This window comes from Haliotis rufescens, unplaced genomic scaffold, assembly GCF_023055435.1.
Source record: "Haliotis rufescens isolate VD_foot unplaced genomic scaffold, xgHalRufe1.0.p SCAF_7, whole genome shotgun sequence".
In the NCBI taxonomy this organism is placed as follows: Eukaryota; Metazoa; Mollusca; class Gastropoda; order Lepetellida; family Haliotidae; genus Haliotis; species Haliotis rufescens.
In genome coordinates, this window is record NW_025964361.1 from 14,794,182 (window position 1) to 14,813,689 (window position 19,508).

Here is a 19,508-nt window from a genome sequence, read left to right on the forward strand (position 1 = left end):
CGTGGTATTGCTGGAATATTGCTAAAAGCGGCGTAAACCCATACTCACTCACTACTAACACAGAAACACGATCTGGGGTCCTAGATTCGAATCCATAATCATGAGTATCTGGCAACTCTGCATTGCGAAGTACGGTACATTAGAAGACTGTGCCCCCCCCCCCCCCCCCCCCCTTCATAACTTCATGCCTTAAGGTCGTAGGTTGAAGGCAATGACAAGTAGATACTTTGCCTCTCTTTTTATATAATTTAACGATCTTCAGACATTCTTCCTCAGAATGATGTAATTGGTCTTATCATTGGCAATGATCAACGCATTCATTTAATACTAACTATTGTATGGGTTTAGGGCATTGATAAAACCACACTCCTTGACTCCCTGTGAGGGAAAAAAACTACAATTGTCATGTACAATGTAGGATAGCCAGACTTTGGATGACAGCTGGCTGGGACAGATTTGGTTTTTCAGTTTTAAAAGGGCTGGTCACATTCACCTTGCATTTGCTAACACTCGTTTTCCTATCATATGCCAACACTTCCTGGTACAGCTAAACTCTATCAGTAGCCTCATTGGTAGTGAGGCCTGTTTTATACCCAGGGGAGTTTCCCTGAATGGAACACTGCATTCGTTTGGGCGCAGTAAAGTGGTGGTATATTTCGTCCAGTCCAAGATATTATTTGGATGCATATCAAAAACAAGAACAAGTAGGTTACAGTCGGAAACGTAAGTATATATGCATTCATATGTATCATTCTATATCTATGAATATATATCAGCACTCTACAGATGTACGTGTCTGTTATCCATGTTTAATAATCTTTATAAATATTTATCTTTGGATCGGAACAAGTTATGAATTGTATGAAGGTGTCTTCATATAATAACGCCGAAGTGACAATGAAAACCTACTGGCGGGAGTGTTACACTGTTTGAACGGTTTGAAAAGAGTGGGAAGAAGGGCCGTAACTTACTTTTGAAATGTAGAAGAAATTAATTTGGCAGACAATATTCCAGAAAGGCTGTACTTGCACCTTTACAGCACATTGTTTAATTACTGACAATCATGATCTTCGTGTCCAGCATCCGGCGGCGGCGTCTGTTAACATCTCCTCAGAAAACCATAGGACCAATATTGTATTACTGAAGCTGAAATATCACATGCCACCCACCCCAACAAGTACTATCTTTTAACCACTGGACAAAATATCATCCATTCCAAACAATCCAAAACTTGGAAATACCACCATTCCAAATGGAAATATGACCATTCCAAAATTTGTCAAGGTCATATTTCCAAGCTTGGATTTGTTTGGATTCGTTTGGATTTGTTTGAATTTTTTGGGATTTGTTTGGATATGTTTGGATACAACATGTCATAATCATATCTGTTAAACGTTGTACAACTTTTGACCTTATGTGAGATTAGTAATGACATGAAAGTAAATAATTAAGAGTATTTTGGCGCTATTTACCACGAAAAGACCAAATTATGAGCAAATTTAACTAAAAGAATTTCTGTCATTTAAAGTGGCTACTCTTTATATTTAATTTCTTATCTTCCTTGTCTATAATCATATGACATTGACTATGAACTTTGAACAATTAAACAAATATTTTGTTTTCCCATACCAACTTACGGTTGTCGTAGAACAAAGACCGTTTCGAGAATAGAGGGAGTCATTATTATAATTTGAACTAATATACATATTATGTACATAATAGTACTAGGTATAAATGAATTTTGATAAGTGTTCGTACAAGAATATGAACTTCGAATTATCTCGGAATTATGCGCAACACATAGGGCCGGAAATTTTAGAATTGGTCTGGAACTATCTGACGGTAATTCAAAACAGGGAACAAGATTTCGTCAAATGAATCATTGAACCAGGAATGCAATGATTTAAATGCTGACAAAATGAATAAACATATCTGGAACAGAGTAGACTGTTCATGCGGACAATTATATGCTACGTCTATTGCCAATGAAGTTTATCACCACATGTTATAGCATTTGTTTCATATAAAAGATAGAAGCCAAATAAATTAGTTGTTATGAATTAGATTTACCTCTGTGACATATCACGCAACTGAATATCAAATAACCAATTACAGTAATTAACCTATACATGGACCATGTATGCAGTGAGTTCTTTATACAGAGAAAAGTGAAATTCAACAGTTGGCAATAGTTGACCATTTCGAAGCGTAAACAACGACCATAAGAGCTTTATTGTGATTTGCACAGTATTTATTATGGTTGAATAGTACAACTTTCGGTGAAAATATCACCCCTGAAGCCTAACATGACCCAAAAATGATTGATGTACACAAACAGTTAATGTACATATGAGGGAAATTCATTTCTCTTTAATTTTGTACTTGACCACTGAATAAGCAATTATTATACAGTCATTCATATCAGCAATGAATGACTTTTACCAATGTTGAACGCAGAGGGTAATGTGTTTTTATTGCGTATTCCAATGGGACTATGATCAACATTCAAGACCATTGTCCCTCGACAAATCATCAGTAGCTTGTAGCGCACACAATAACTTAGTCTTCACCTGTATGTACCTTGTTTGTGAATGTGATTGAAATGTGTTGTGGGTGGTTCACCACTTAAAGTGAGATCAAGGCGATGTTAATAACGTATGCTATCCCATGTTCTACGTTTGTAATATCAACAAAAATAACAGAGATTATCCGTACTATTGAGACCCGTGAAGATCAGATGTGAATATTAAGGTGTCTTGCAACATCGCGTTGACTCGATCCTGCTTCAAGAATTCCAATTGCTCGAAGACGCTCATTTTCGGACAGGCGTGGCATTTCGCAATGTTCAATAATTGCGTAAATTGCGAGTGGTTGTCAGCACGATGCTAAACAATGCATATGGAAACCCGTTCACGCACATGTTGTCATACCCATTCTTGGGTAGTGAAATGCATGGGGCTTGCATAAAAGTCAACTTTTGCATGGATTGCATACTTTTCTGTAGCAGTTGCGATTTTGTGACTTGATTCCATACATGTACTACAATATTGAAAAGTTAACCAAACTTTACTTGTTTGAAAAATACACTGATATATTGGTGTGACAGGAACTTTTGTTGTTGAGTATACTATTCACAACAATTATATTTTTTAATTGGGACCGCCTCCGTGGTCTAGTGGTAGAGCGGACGGTTCGGGGATTCCCAGCCGCGTCAAATCAAACTACGTTAAAAGATGATACTTGTTGTTACCCTGTCTGGCGCTCGGCATTATGGGTCTAAAACAAGGACTGGTCGGCTTGGAGTATATTGTGTCTGAGTGGGGTATTCATGTTAAACTGCGGCATGGTATCTCAGTGGGATAGCACTATAAAGCGACATCAGTCCGGACTAGTACAAGCAGCCACACACACACACGTGCAAGCACGTCGCAATATAAGTGCAATAATATTGGACGTGCAAGCAAACCCTATTTCACTTCACCTTTTAAAGTGTCTACTTAATAGTCGTTTAACGTCCATAAAATTACCATCAAACAATTCACTTCATTGACAAGGATACGCAACTTGGTCGTTATGTGATGTCCGCAGCAAAACATTATTGAATTCCTTGTGAGGCTCAAAACGTTTCTAATCGCTGCCGTGGTCTATTGGTAGAGCTTCCGCCCGGAGAGCGGATGGGACGGGGTTCGATCCCCGGACGCGTCATACCAAAAGACGTTATTATAAGATAGTACTTGTTGTTACCCTGCCTTACTCTTTGGGGCTAAAACAAAGACAGGTCGTCTCAGAGTCAGTATACTGTGTCTGAGTTGGGTATTGATGTTCAAATGTGGCATGGTATATAGGTGGGTTAGCATTATAAAATATAAGGACTTGTACGAACAGCCACAAACAAACACGCGATAATTTAACGCGACATTTAACCCTATTTCACGTCACCTCACCTCAAAACTTTTCTGTCAACACTCATATGTCCTTCCAATCAGAATGCATCAGTTGTTTTACTAAGAGTCAGATTAGTCCATTTCCACATACAAGCTGATGTAACCGGAAACAAACCTACAGCTACACAACCAAGTCTCGCAACAACCACCACCACCCTACCTTTCCCCCAACCCTCCCTCCGGCTACACAACCAAGTCTCGCAACAACCACCACCACCCTACCTCTCCCCCTCTACCCACCACCCTCCCTCCAGCTACACAACCAAGTATCGCAACAACCACCACCACCCTACCTCTCCCCCTCTACCCACCATCCTCCCTCCAGCTACACAACCAAGTCTCGCAACAACAACCACCACCCTACCTCTCCCCCTCTACCCACCATACTCCCTCCAGCTACACAACCAAGTCTCGCAACAACCACCACCACCCTACCTCTCCCCCTCTACCCCCCCCCCCCGCCCCCCCCCCCCACCCTCCCTCCGGCTACACAACCAGGTCTCGCAACAACCACCACCACCCTACCCCCCCCCCCCCCTCTACCCCCAACCCTCCCTCCAGCTACATAACCAAGTCTCGCAACAACCACCACCACCCTACCTCTCACCTTCTCCCCCTACCCTCCCTCAAGCTACACAACAAAGTCTCGCAACAACCACCACCACCCTACCTCTCACCTTCTCGCACCACCCTCCCTCCGGCTACACAACCAAGTCTCTCAACAACCACCACCACCCTACCCCCCCCCCCCCCCCTCTACCCCCAACCCTCCCTCCAGCTACATAACCAAGTCTCGCAACAACCACCACCACCCTACCTCTCACCTTCTCCCCCTACCCTCCCTCAAGCTACACAACAAAGTCTCGCAACAACCACCACCACCCTACCTCTCACCTTCTCGCACCACCCTCCCTCCGGCTACACAACCAAGTCTCTCAACAACCACCACCACCCTACCCCCCCCCCCCCCCCCCCTCTACCCCCAACCCTCCCTCCAGCTACACAACCAAGTCTCTCAACAACAACCACCACCCTATCTCTCCCCCCACCCTCCCTCCGGCTACACAACCAAGTCTCGCAACAACCACCACCACCCTACCTCTCCCCCCACCCTCCCTCCAGCTACACAACCAAGTCTCGCAACAACCACCACCATCCTACCTCTCCCCCTCTACCCCCCACCCACCCTTCAGCTACATAACCACGTCTCGCAACAACCACAACCACCCTACCTCTCCCCCTCTACCCCCACCCTCCCTTCAGCTACATAACCACGTCTCGCAACAACCACCACCACCCTACCTCTCCCCCTCTACCCCCCCCCCCCCCCCCCCCCTCCCTCCGGCTACACAACCAAGTCTCGCAACAACCACCACCACCACCCTACCTCTCCATAGTGTCCAGCCATCAGTCGTCGTTTACAGTGCATTAATCTACAAGACAATGAAGCGATTTTCCGTTTATCCCGGTGTATTGAAGACGCGAAATGAGATATTGTGTTGCGTACGGGTGTACTAAGCAATAGTTCCAAATGTCATTTCTTCAAATATTCAGCGAAAAGGCTGATTTAGCAAGGGTGAAATGTCCCTTTGGTCGTTTACTGGCTACGTTTCAACGGAAGTTCCGTCAATATTCAGGAATATATGTGTCACAGTTGTCAAAAATTCAATTTTTAATATTTCACAATAATACACAACAAACATCCCGCTAAATGAATACATGCAACAAACATACAAGACACAGGCCTCACCTCGACACCCTGGATTTATAACACAATGGACGAGCAGGGGTGAGACTTCCCTTTGGTCGTTTTCTGGCAACGTTTCAATGATTTGTTTCCGTTGCATTCAGTACCATCTGCGTCGCTGTTGTTAAACATTGAATCTTCCGCACATAACTCTTGACACACACGAGGTTGATGACTAACAGATCCCGAATACATCCCCACCCCTCCTTGTGAGAAAGGGGAGGTGTGATCCCTGACCTCCAAGTTTCAATGTGCCATGTCCGGAGGTCGGTGGTTATACGCAACTCTTACTGCGCAGTACTTCTCTCGAAACAAGGAAGGAAATTTGACAGTGTTGAAAATAAATCAGCAGATCAGATGAAACATGTCACGAATGAATAGCCTTGCTGTGGCTAAACAATTTGTAAGTTAAACATTTTCGGAAACTTTGATATGTAAAAAGCAAATATAATAATTTATTCAGTTTAATGTCATCTTAAGATGTTAGTTTAATCCTGCTTATCTTGTGGATACCATAAAAATAAATCAAAGTTTATTTTGAGCTGGCATGAATATCATAAAATACTTACTAGTAAGTCTATCCTCATAATTTTCTCTATTCCACCATGCGTCTGGTCCCATACAAAATATTCTTCATGAATACTGTAAATTGAGAAAATTAATGCAATGATGAGTGACCACATTAATGCGAGTGTCCACCCCTGGCCTAAAATACTTCAGGAACTTTATTAGAGTAGCCTTGTACATAGCACCCAGACTGTAGACTCAGAATTCCATAAAGGAGTTCTGGCTGACGTTCGACCGAATAATATCATTTGCTATCTTAACAAACTTAACTTCCATTAGTGTATGTGAAAAGTTCATATGTTCATAGGCTTCTTCACCGAGTGTACACTGTAGTGGACGTTTTCAGTTAAGGATTAGTATCATATCTTGAAATAATTAGTATATTATTGTCATTGTTATTCCTTCAGATTATTACAAACAATGCTATCATTCTGATTTGAAATAATGACATAAATTGTTACCGCTCATCTTCCCATATAATTTAAACAAGGTTGGGTTCATGACAAACATATTTAAATATATACAACAACTATACTTACTTATACTAAATTTGACTTATTATTATGTAAAGAAAATACCTGTGAAGATCCAGATTGGAATACGTTCCAAGCAACCCATGCTTGTCATAATCGGCGACTAACGGGATCGGGTGGTCAGACTCACTGACTTGATACATATCCCAATCGATGCTCATGGTGTCAATCACTGCATTGTGTGGTCCAGACTAGATTATTTACAGACCACCGTTATATAGCCGGAATATTGCTGAGTGTGGCGTTCAACAACAATCAAACAAAAAATATTATTCAACACCCTCCGACATTTAAACTACACATAGTATAATCAGAGAATAGAATAGACTATATTTTATGGTCTCTGGTGTAATATAATGATTCGAATGCCTGTAACGGGCATTGTTTCAGAAGGAAATATTAGCGGATTTGTCCTCTTGATCAGATATGCGCTTCAGTAGTGGTTTTGTATATCTCCAGGTTGGTGTTTACAGTGTAGCTCTAATTATTTGTTGATAATTCAACAAGCAAAATAAAACAAAACTTTTCTACCATGGCGAAAGGTGAGGTGAGGGTTAACGTGGCCTTCAAGATTATTCCTCTTATATGGCGACCTGAATGCCGCACGTGCATGTGTGTGTGTGGCTGCTTGTATATTCCGGAGATTTTAGAGTGCCAGTCGACTGAGATACCATGCCACATCATGAATACCCCACTCAAAAACAGTGTATTTCGAGCGGACCAGTCTTTATTTTAGCCCCTTAATGCCGAGCGTCAGGCAGGGTAACAACAAGTACCAGCTTTTAACGTATTCTGGTATGACGAGGCCGGGGATCGAACCACCGACCTTCCTCTCTCCGGGCGGACCTTCTACCACTGGACCACGGAGGCTGTCGATCGCATTTTTCGCATAAATGTCATGCTTGAATTAATTTCATGATTTACTGAAGATAGATTTGAACATTTCTGAGCAACGATCATGTTTGGGTAAGGAAAGTAAATCTTGTCTCCGCTTGCAATTGGATTCAATCGGGCGAGCCGTTCCGAGATCGCAGCTTGACTGTTACGGCCGAAAGGCGGCATCCATGTTGTTCACGCTCCGCTGATCACGGGGCCTCATTTGTCTGTATTCTGCTTATGAGCCGGGATGCGCATGAAACACGGGTGTCAAAACGAATATATTTACCAATTATATGTACGGTCAATTAGCCAGTCCAAGAGACAATACCCTGTTTCTACCACCTTTCGGTGTAATTACGTCGCATGCCCCTGGTTCACGGTTCGACTGATCTCCCGTCATAAAACCACGATGTTTATTTACCTGGAGCCTCAGACAGCGCCGACTTCCTGTGTACATGTACGTACATGGCAATAAATGGTTTGACGGTTGTTTGACGGAATCAATCAATACTTATTGACAGAGTGATGTAATTTAAATTTGTCACTATTCACAACTGCTATTTTGCTATATTAAAAATCTTCTCTAGTATTTATAAACCAAACCTAAAAACATTATATAAGAACAATTGTGTTTTTAAAACGTAAGTTTTCTATTAAAACACCCATGCAAGTAAGATTTCAGCCGTAATATTACTTTAGTTACTCCACAGATTGCACATCTTATATGCTGCAAACGCAGCGAATGTAATGCTACTACGTCACAGCTGCCTCGGTAATTAAGGGCTGGAATGTTTTTGTGAAGGAAGTTAGAGCAGACGAATTTCTCCCCTCGCTGTATAATGACGGTCGCTAACCATATATATATGTATTTTTCGTGTTTTTGGCTTGATTTGATTGTCCTTTGTTGAAAACAAATGTTCAATTGTGAAAGCAAACCTCTTTCCCCTGAACGTTAAAAGACAGGAGACTTTGTTTTTGTCTGAAATATCAACGTTGAAGTCGTTTATATATTCGGAAATCCATATTATGGTAATTATTTATTAAATGCATTTCCTGTTTTGTATATATGTATATATTATTATGTTAATATGGACAATGGTAAAATTCATTATCACAGTTTAAGTGCTATTCACAAATGTATGTAAATCTACTTCGTGATGAATGAAGCATGGCAATAAATGTATGCATTTGATTCTTCATTTGTTCTGTATTCTTTGATGAGAATGAGTTTCGTTAATGATGATCACTCTCACAGATGTTTTGATAAGAGGATAGGACTTTAACTGGAGAATAGTTATGAAAAATATATAATATAAGTATAGGCGGTCTGTGCACATGTGGTGAAACTGATACCTCATTGATATGCTAATCGGGACTTGGAAATCATAGTCTGTCATTAAATTGATTAATTTTTAAAATATATGGTTTTGACTGTAGTACGTCCTGACATGATAATATTATGTTGTAAACAACTTATCTTATCTTATGTTAAGTAAAACAATTATTGATAACTTCCTGAATTCCAATTGTTCAATGAACAGAATTATTCACAGCTCTGGCGTGAGACAACAATAAATTAGATGTTACCAAAGATTGTCCATTTTATGATCTTAGGCAGATGTCGGCGCACTTACATGTGAGCCGTCTAGACGACTGTCTGTTTTGTAATTAAATGGCAGCTGCCATCCAGCCGAATATTTAATCTTGAGACCTATTAGTGTCTTGTCGAGTCAAGTGCGGGTCTCTCTCTCACCTTAGGGAGAATGCGACCTTAGGGAAAAGCCCCTCGCTAGACAGACAAGCAGTGAATGTTTGAGATAAATTTAATATTTATTATATATAGTTTAAACTCAATAAATAATTCATAGTCTTTTTATTGTTCAAATTACTAATAAAACATATTTTAACTTGTTCCTTCTAACCATATTTCCAAACAATTACAAACCATTCCAAGTCATTCCAAACATTTCCTGTGTTGGAAATATGTTTGGAAATGTTGCCAATCCAATTTTGGATTTTTTCTGGAAAGATCGATCCTTCCAAGCTTTGGAAAGCTTGGAATGAGCGATCTTTCCAAAGCAATCCAACGTTCATTCCAAATTGGAATGGACGCTCCTTGGTCCTGTGAACGTTTTTGTTATTTATCTGAGCACGAACATTTCAATGCCCTGGACTCCAATGAACATCCAATGCCTCAAAATATTCACTGGTCCTCAAAGAATTACGTTTCACGTCACATCTTTCAGATATTCAACACCTAGTGGATTGAAAAAGTAAAACGCGGCGGCGCTCAAGTTTTGACAATATTTCAAGTTTCACCACTGAATTCCTTCTGTTCAATAAACAGTTTCGTGGTTGTGTGAGGAGGCAGTATGTATTTGTTTCCTGCCATATGCAAGAGGATATGAATGCACTAACACGTTCTTGTTATCCTTCAGTGAACATCAGCAGAATAGAGGTATGGTGTCTGTACAATGCCTCATAATGTTCTGGCTCTGTACATTTGCCGTGTGGGAGCTAAGCATAGGGTTGAAAGAACATGGGTACGTATATACTTCTTTTTCATCCCAAAAGCCATTTATTTTTGATGGCCATTTGATTATTTAGCCATATGTTAGTTATAGTATACAAGATAGGGGAATACACTGCATGGTGGCGGATCGAGTGAAGCCGTGTCGATAATGCTCGCTGAGAAAATAGAGTACCAACTATATTTTTATACTGATAATCTCATGAAGACCCGGCCGAGTGTATTTGCAACTGATTAGTGAAGGAAAAGTGAATTTCACTTGTTATCGATGATTGATAGTATCAACAACAACAGCACGACTATCACACTGCTCAGCATACTGTACAGAGAGTTACACAAATTAAAACTGCTCTGAATAATTCTTCACACAAGATACATAAAAATAAGTCAACAGGAGAAGAAAACACTTACACTATAGACATACGGGGGCCTACACGCGATGACTGTTATGAGGAAATAGACTTTTTATCTGGTGGACTCCATGAAGTAAGTGATCAGAACTATGAACTCAAAGAACAGCTGCTTGACTTACAAAGCTGTAGCATGGAAAATAATCTGCTTTTCACTGGTTTGTGTGAATCAGAGGATGGGAATGCGGATTTAAAAGTGAAACAGCACGTTGTGAAAAAACTAAGATTAAGAAAGAAGAGAAGTGACTAGCCTGAAGTTAGACCTCTAGTTGTGTTTTCATCAAAGAAAGACAGAGATGTAGTGAAAAGACAATGGTATTAACTGAACGGCTCTCCGGTGGGCATAAAGTTTCATATGGAATTCATCAACAGAGAAAATAGCTTTGGGCACAGATTTTACAAGTTAAAAGCAAGGGACATGAAACAGCATTTATTAGGGACAGGCTACACGGCAATGGAAAGATAATATATCTAGACTCCACACCTGTTAGAGACCAGCCGGGACTTCCCCCCTCTCCACTGGTAGAGATCCTCCCTCAACACTCACTCCTACACACAGCAGACCACAGAAAAAGGCCAGGCACAACCCTTACAACATCAGTACTACTGAAGATATACCAGAGGAATTAGATTTACCAGCCTTGACTGGGCTATGAGCTCAATGAAAGTACTCAAAACAGTAACACATTTTAGTACATGTATACTAGATGTTCACCCTGTACTCTCAAATGCCCATTGCGTTCTGCAATTGACTGTCAACAGCTGTGATACAAGCATTATCAACTGTCAATCAGGATCTGAAATTGACACCAGTACGAACTACACGTGCTCTAACCGTCGCCTGGACAAACGTCGTGAACGTCAGTTTCACAGTGCTATTGACTCTCATCATAATGTAATAGACGATATTGCGTCTGACTTCGAGACTTCAATCGGAGACCATCATACATTTACAAATATCGTTGATGATATTAATAATGTATTTATTGAAAGTGTTTGGCTTTGAAAACACTACAAAGAAATATAAACATGTTACCCAACGCCCCAAACCCTTGTTTGGTCGTGATTGTAAGATCCGCCGAGGAAAATACCAGCAGGCTATAACTTTTTTCCAAAGGAATGAAACAACAGAAAATCCTTGCCTGTGAAAAAACTTTGATAAAATGTCATGATTTTAACTGAAATACGTTAAAGAACAATATATCTAAATTACCGATTGATGATATTGTTAAGAAAAAGATACCAAAGATTTGGACCTTCCGTCACCTGAAACACACTTTAAATCCTTAAATAATGATACACTTATTGAAGAACCTGATGATCTCTCTGATTGGCTAGACATAGACACTGACGATTGTAATGATATTTTAAACAGTGTAATTACACGTGAAAAATTATTGATAGCTGTTCACTCAACCTGTCACTAAAGATGACATTTAGACATGTAGGCATGAAGACTCTGCTTATATAAGATAATTGCTAGTCGTAACAAAATCTCAATCATTTCTTACACTCTACGTGTCACTAAAGATGACATTTAGACATGTAGGCATGTAGACATTTAGACATGTAGGCATGTATAATCTGTATCACTAAAGATGTCATGAACATCTTCATGTAGACATTAAGACATGTACCAAGTTAACCCTCCTCGAATTTGTCGGTAAACAAAACAAATTCAGGCTACGACCTTAAAGGTGACCTTTAACCCATGACAAGACAAAGTGCGCCATAATCATTTACCATGGAAATAAAGGAGATGTATATGATATAATATCCCTGAGATGCCCAAGCTCGCATGGTTTTGTATTGCGGCACCGGTCTAAAACTTTAGAAGGAAAACATAAAGCATTAGTTATAAATTAACCAACTCAACCTTACATAAATCCTTCCTTTGTTGAAACTGTTGTTTTCGGGTTAATCTAAACGGGCAGTAAACTCAAGTTATACAGGTTATTGCATTGTTAACAAAACCATTAATTTATGACGTGTAATGATGGTCCATGCTTGAAGATTACAATTTCTTGAACTAAGCGAAAGTGTTCAGAAAACAAGAACTTATATAATATCCTGCCATAAAGAAAACACTGACAAAGAATACATCGTTGAGGACATAAATACCATCTGTCGCCTGACCACTTCATTCACTGGATCAACGTCCCATAGGGGGAATTTACTTCTATTTATCTTGGAGAGCCAGACACAGGTCACGTGGTGGTTATCATGGTTGTACATGTCTGCAAAGAACAACTCATACGTATTCTATGAGGGGAGCGATTTCAAAGACATCGCTGGTCTTTGCAGGTGGTCCAGAAAAAAATGATATGTTTATTCATGCCGTTTAGTTCGTTTTTCATGCAGATGTTGTATACATGAACTCGAATTGCACATTGAAAGTACGAGCGTTGTTCTTAGACGAATCGAACTATTTACTTAATTGATCACGTATTAGTGGGAAATTCACACCAAAGATAGTGAACGTATGTTCGAGGCGAAGATTTAAAGATAACATCAAGTCTCACTTTCCTTTCAGTGAAAATGTAGAAACGATTACAACGTACAGGTCATCGCGTTACACAGTGAAGTGTAGATTTTGGAAGTGGGGTCGGTGCACAAAATACAGGTAAACAACTTCATTGTTAAGCTCTATTATTATTATTATTATTATTATTATTATTATTATTATTATTATTATTATTATTATTATACAGTGGTTGTTTCCTGAATATCTGAATGACTTAGCTTTATCTTCCTTATCTGACTGGTTCTCCTTGTTAAATGTTTGATAGTTCTTCTTGGCATAAAACATTAATCACAGCACACCTCCATGACACACGGAAATCTTCATACAGATTTGTAGTTACTAAAACAGATTCTAAACAATTACTACATCAGAATATTAAAGCATTAGACATCAACACTCTTTACACTTACATACTAATTTTACACACCAGTTGAACATACGTATGTTTACAGCAAAATGCACATGCATCTAAACATACACATTTTTACTTCCAGAAAAAGCCAAGACAAGCGTTTTAAGTGCAGGACCGGGTACAGATCAACATGGGGCATGGGTTGTCCCCATGGTGAGTGAATCATACTGCGTGGACTAAGCTGCGTGACATAAATGTAATTGCAATCACTCTTGATGACTTGCATAGGTTCGGCAACAGAGTTTGGACTGGTCGTGTGTATTGTGAACAAAATGCCGATGGCCATGTGCAAATATATTTGTGCTAGGTTTCACAAATGCAATATAGGCAAGTAACATGAATTCACTTCTTCTGATCCTAGCTAACCACATATTACAAAACATCCTATCTCATATTTCTGATGAACATACATCAACATGTTCAACAAACAATTTACTATTAACCTCCAATTGCATATTACAGCTATATGTGACAATCAGATCAACCCCGATGCTTGCAACATCAACTACAGGACATCGCACATCGTCAACAGAAACGGCAGGACACAGTACAGGAGTGGAGGGACCTGTATTTCCCCTCGGATCTGTGGCAACTGTAATGATGGCTTTTTCCCAAGTAATGAACGATGCAGAAGTAAGTATGTACAGGTTTACCCTATCCATTCATAAAGGATCTTCCGATCAGTTTAACTATCTGGCATATTTGAATAACCGTTTAAGAATTACATTGCCTAAAATGCAAAGTCATAGCATGTCTGCCTTACCATTGTCTAAACAGCACCACACATGTGATGATTATGCTATTCCTGTCTCCAGTGTGCACGAAAATCAATAACTGCCCACTTGAGACATGCACCACCATCAGCAACCAGGTGTGTAGTCGCTGTGAGGGGGTCGTGTCGGAGCAGGCAGGACACAGGGCATATGTGGCATCTTCTGACAACAAAAAATGCATACGTAAGTTGCAGTCGACGAATAACGAGTAAACAATATGTACACTGTTATATGAAACCAGTATTTAGAAACAGAAACAAATTTTAGGGGTTAACTTTTAAATTTAGGTTCTATTTGTGTTATAATGAAACATGTCCGAAACTTGTTGATCTGCACAGCGCGAATTCTCATGAATCGATCATTTAAAATCAAACTCTATAACCTGTATATACTTTTATCTATGTGGTATTGTATCCTGTAATTACAATGTGCAGTGCCGACCTGTCAAATAAACGGCATCCTACCCAATTAACGTAAGTGACTCACTAAAAATGGTTTTATGCCGCTGGATATCAGGCAAATGTGGCTTCCTGTGACCCGAAATCTTGATTCAGGGAGTACATGCCATGCCGTGGCTTCAATGCATCACATGAAGCACATCTACGAGGCTGTTTGTTTATTAATGAAACATTCTAAAGTCAGTCATAAATCCTACATGTTTATGTACAGAGGCGTGTTCCTGGCGGAGTGACAGCACCTGGTGTTATCCCGGAACCTGCAGGAACGAGTACGCCAGCAACTGTGCCTGCTCCAGTGGATTCACAGGGAAACACTGTCAGACAAGTAAGACCTTGCTGACACTCCATGGAATGACTAATGTGCTTCATATGATTTCATCTCTATCGTTTCTTTAGTGGCTTTGTAAATACCAAAGAAATTGGAGGTTGGTAGCAAGATAGATTATTACATTAGTGTCGTTATAGATGAGGGAAGATATTCCCATATTTGCACATGTATATTTACAGTAACAACAAGGCCCATGATCAACTTTAACATTCTAAGACTGACCGCTAGCAACGGGGACGTGACAGAGGCACCTCCCAACATCAACAGTGGTCCATCTCAGTCCACCAGCTGGTCCAACATCAACTCCCCATCCAGCATGTACTACAAGTTTACAGTCGCGTACAGAACAGTTCCTCCTGCCAGACATCGTTTCATTGAAGGCTTTAGAGTGGGCATTGTCAGTGCTTCTGCTACATTCAAACTAAAGAGAGGTTTGTCGGAGATCACAAAACATAGGATCATTTCTCTCCAAAAAACAATACAGAGTGAAAACATCTGTTCGTAGATTAACTACTACTTGTCCAACAAAAGAACGTCGCTATATAAGTGCAATAATCTTGGACGCGACGTTAAACCCCATTTCACCACCACCACCATCAACAAAAGAGACTATGCAATGGAAAATATGTCACTGCTTATGAATTTGAACAGTAATGAAAATCAGGTTGCTATTGGACGTCTTTCCCGATGAATACAGTGACGTCACTGACCACTGTTTCAGCTGCCCCTTCACTTCGTCCACCTCGCACCGTCCCCCCATTTTCCCCTCCCCCCGCTTTCCCCTCCCCGATATGTTTTTGGATTTATCTCCTGCTCTGGGAAGTCCCAACGCACACGTTTCTGATTGTATTATTCTGTTGGTGTATCTAGGTGGAGGTGTTGTCTCCACTAAAGTAGTAACCTGTGGAGGAGTCAGCAGAAGCAGCCCGGACACAGACCTGTACACCTGTGAAGGAACCTCACCAGGGACGTCTGTTCTACCTGTACCCTTCCAACACAGAGACGTGTGAGTACGGGGAGAGGAATTTATTCAGAAATCGGTTTTGTACATAATCTGTATCGAAAGGTTTTTACATGAAATGTTGATAGAATGACGGTGGCTTTATATTCAGAACAGATGGCTTATCAAATGAAAAATTCGTGAAACAACTTTCTTATAATATAAATTTCTGAATATTATCAATAATGATAACTGAAACCTGGTGTTTACAGAAATGTTTACTGCTTGTAGCCTTTCAACACAGAGCCCTGCGAGTATAGGAGACGCAAGAAAACGTTTGTACATAGCGGGAAACTGTTTAGAGTTCGACACATTACAGGATGCCACCCACTGTGTTGGAAAACGAACCAACTTCTGTGTGGTGTCAGGCAACATACAAACCTTTGCCTTACTGGTAGAGGACATGCTTACCCTTTGGGCGAACACCTGGTGTCCTCACTGATTTTACGTCCAACCGAATCTGTTTCATCCGATAATCGAGACTGGTTATTCTATGGCGTTGACGTTTTATGTTTAAGATTAAATCATATGTTTATAGAATGACGTAATCATACTCAAACTGCATGGTTAATAAAGTGAAAAATCCGTGAAAGAATAACATTCTGATGGTTTCGTTTTTTCGAATGTTTTGGAAGCCCTGATGCATTGCACTTGTTATGTCTTCCATGACAACAATATTACTAAAAGTACGGTTGCTTTAACGTGTGTGTTTGTAGATGGTATAACTGCAGCTTTTAATATACTGAAAGTTAAGAATAGAAAATGTGTGCATAAATAACAGGTAAATGTTTTGTCGTTGAATCACAAGAAAATGTTAACCTTGCTACATAAGTAATGCATAAGGGGCTTTCTCGAAGGGACTTCCCCTGAAGGTGTACTTTGAAATTTATTAGTTTGAGTTTGTAAAATATTATATATCCAAATAGACACATGCTGTGAAGGTGTTGGTGCTTTTTGAGTGGCTACAGTTGTTAGCATTATCAGTTGCTGAAGTAAATGTTGTATATGCTTACATGGGTTACATTGCTCACACTATTTGTTCATTGAATATTTGAGATATTGAATATTTCATCATTATCCACACCATGTTCACTAATTACCAATATCAGTAACATAAGCATCATAATGTATATTTTCTATGTTGAGGGTTCAGCAATGAAGAGACCCCAGTTACTTATCCTTGTTTCAGGAGTCGACAATAAATGGGTGCTGTGTCCAGGTTCTGCGATTTGGTTGGTCGCATGTCATCGATTATACCAATGTCGTGGTATCTATGCTCACTGGTTTGTCTGATTGAGACTCGATTGTTTACTGGCGGCCGTGATAGTACTTGACTATTGCAGATGGAGGTGATTACAACATTCATCCATACACTTACTTCAATCCGTTTTATTATAATAACTGAGATTTTGTATTTCAGTATCGATTTCTCTTACGCAACAAGTAATGGAGGGTATGTTAATGTCCGGAACAAGGAGACTAAGACCCTGGCAACCCACTACTATATCGGTGCTACACAGACCCACATCTTTACTATGACCATAGACCTCGTGGACCCCTATCACTGTACTGGTTCTACTGCCTGTGTTGGCAGCATGTTGACTGCTCCCAATGTTATAAAGACTGTAAGTACATGTGTATAAGGGACAAGGTTTCCTCAGCATGTAGATGTGCTCACATCTTACTGTTTTACAAAAGTGTAATTCCGCGAATTGTTTCAGCCAACTGTGAACCTCCGCTGGAGTGGCTGGGTAGATGCTGATGCAGGTGTTGACCACTTTGTGAGGGAGGTGTATGAACTCAGAGCTGTTGGGGATGAACTCAGAGATAAACGTCGGGTTGACACTACCACTTTGACCAGCTCATCGGTGAGGGATTTATCTTGTTTGATGCATTTATTTAAAGCAGCAAAAGATTGGCGGAATTAACATAAATCTCTATAATGATAGCAATACAAATGCAAAGAAGATTAACAAGATGAGTTGTCGTTGTGGTATGGTGCTTACATGTGATGTGATAAATGCATTTATGAGTAAGTGTTTTGTTTTCGAAGCACAGTGTAGACTGAATGAAACCTACATTTCAGACATCCGACAGCTACACACTAACGACGGCGGGCGTGTACTCTGTTGTCCTATCTGCCTATGACAAGGCAGGTAATCACAGAAGTGCCAGACGGATCCTGATATATGATGGTGCGTCGACTGTCACAACTCAGGCCAATAAAAAACTCCGTGTGACAACAGCATCTTCAGCAACGTCAGAGTGGCAAACGACGTCATCAGCAGTGACAGTTGACTGGACCAACAGATACATCAACACAGTACATCACAGCAACAAGTGGCTCCATGGGGTGGCTTCCAGTGGTGGTGTCGGCTCGGACTATGATGACAACGAGGGTGTCAGAAGTGTGGCTGCCATCAACAATGTCCAAGGTAGGCGTATGTCGGATGCTTGTTTAAAAAGAACAGGTGGGTTCTCTTTAAATATTCTCCAACCAACATTATGTGTCACCTAAAAGTTTCCCTCACGCGGCATGGCATCCGTTTGTCATTGTCATTGTGGACCCGTGAAGATTCCGGGGTAGAATAGGTCTTCAGAATATGCGACTATGCTTGTCGTAAAAGGCGACTAACGGGATCGGGTGATCAGGCTCGCTGACTTGGTTGATACATGTCATCGATCCCAATTGCGTTGATCGATGCTCATGATATCAATCACTGGTTTGTCTGGTCCAGTCTCGATTATTTACAGACCGCCGTCATATAGCTGGAAATATTGCAGAGTGCGGCGTTAAACGACAAACCAACAACCAACATTGTCATTGTGTCGAAGGTAAATTTCTGCTGACTCATTTTACATTTAATTGTAAATTCATAACATCATATTCAACAGCTGTAACACGATTCTTGACGTCATACAAAGTCGACCACCAAGGAGGATCATCCCTCAACAGTCCACCAGCTGATAACGTGTTCACCAGCCAGCGTCTGAGTCAGTCACAAACTATAACACCCTCACTAGTGGATGGGGCCACTGTACGCTTCTGGGTACGGGCATATGACATCAAGTCGGGTGTAAAGGAAGAAAGTGTGACAGTCCATATCGACACATCCCCTCCAGTCGTAGAGAACATGTGGCTCACCAAAGGAGACAGACTCAACATCAGTGTTCATGGTGTAGAGGAATTCACTCAAATGACGCAAGTCTTTTTATTACTATCACAGAAATGTAATGTCAGCGCATCTTCATGTATCAATAATGAAGTATTGTGAGCGGGAATCGGGGGACACAGAAACACAAATCTCCTCCCACATCAAACTGAAATGTCTTGGTATCAATAAAATACTGTTCATGGCAATACACACCCTTTAAACTCACTTGCGCACTAATGTGTAAGAAC

The 19,508-nt window shown here is 40.4% G+C and overlaps 1 pseudogene; it reads left to right on the plus strand.

Moving 5' to 3' along the window:
* Nucleotides 1-495: 495 nt before the first annotated feature.
* The window catches only part of LOC124141842, a 54,239-nt pseudogene continuing 35,226 nt past the window's right edge, over nucleotides 496-19,508 (plus strand).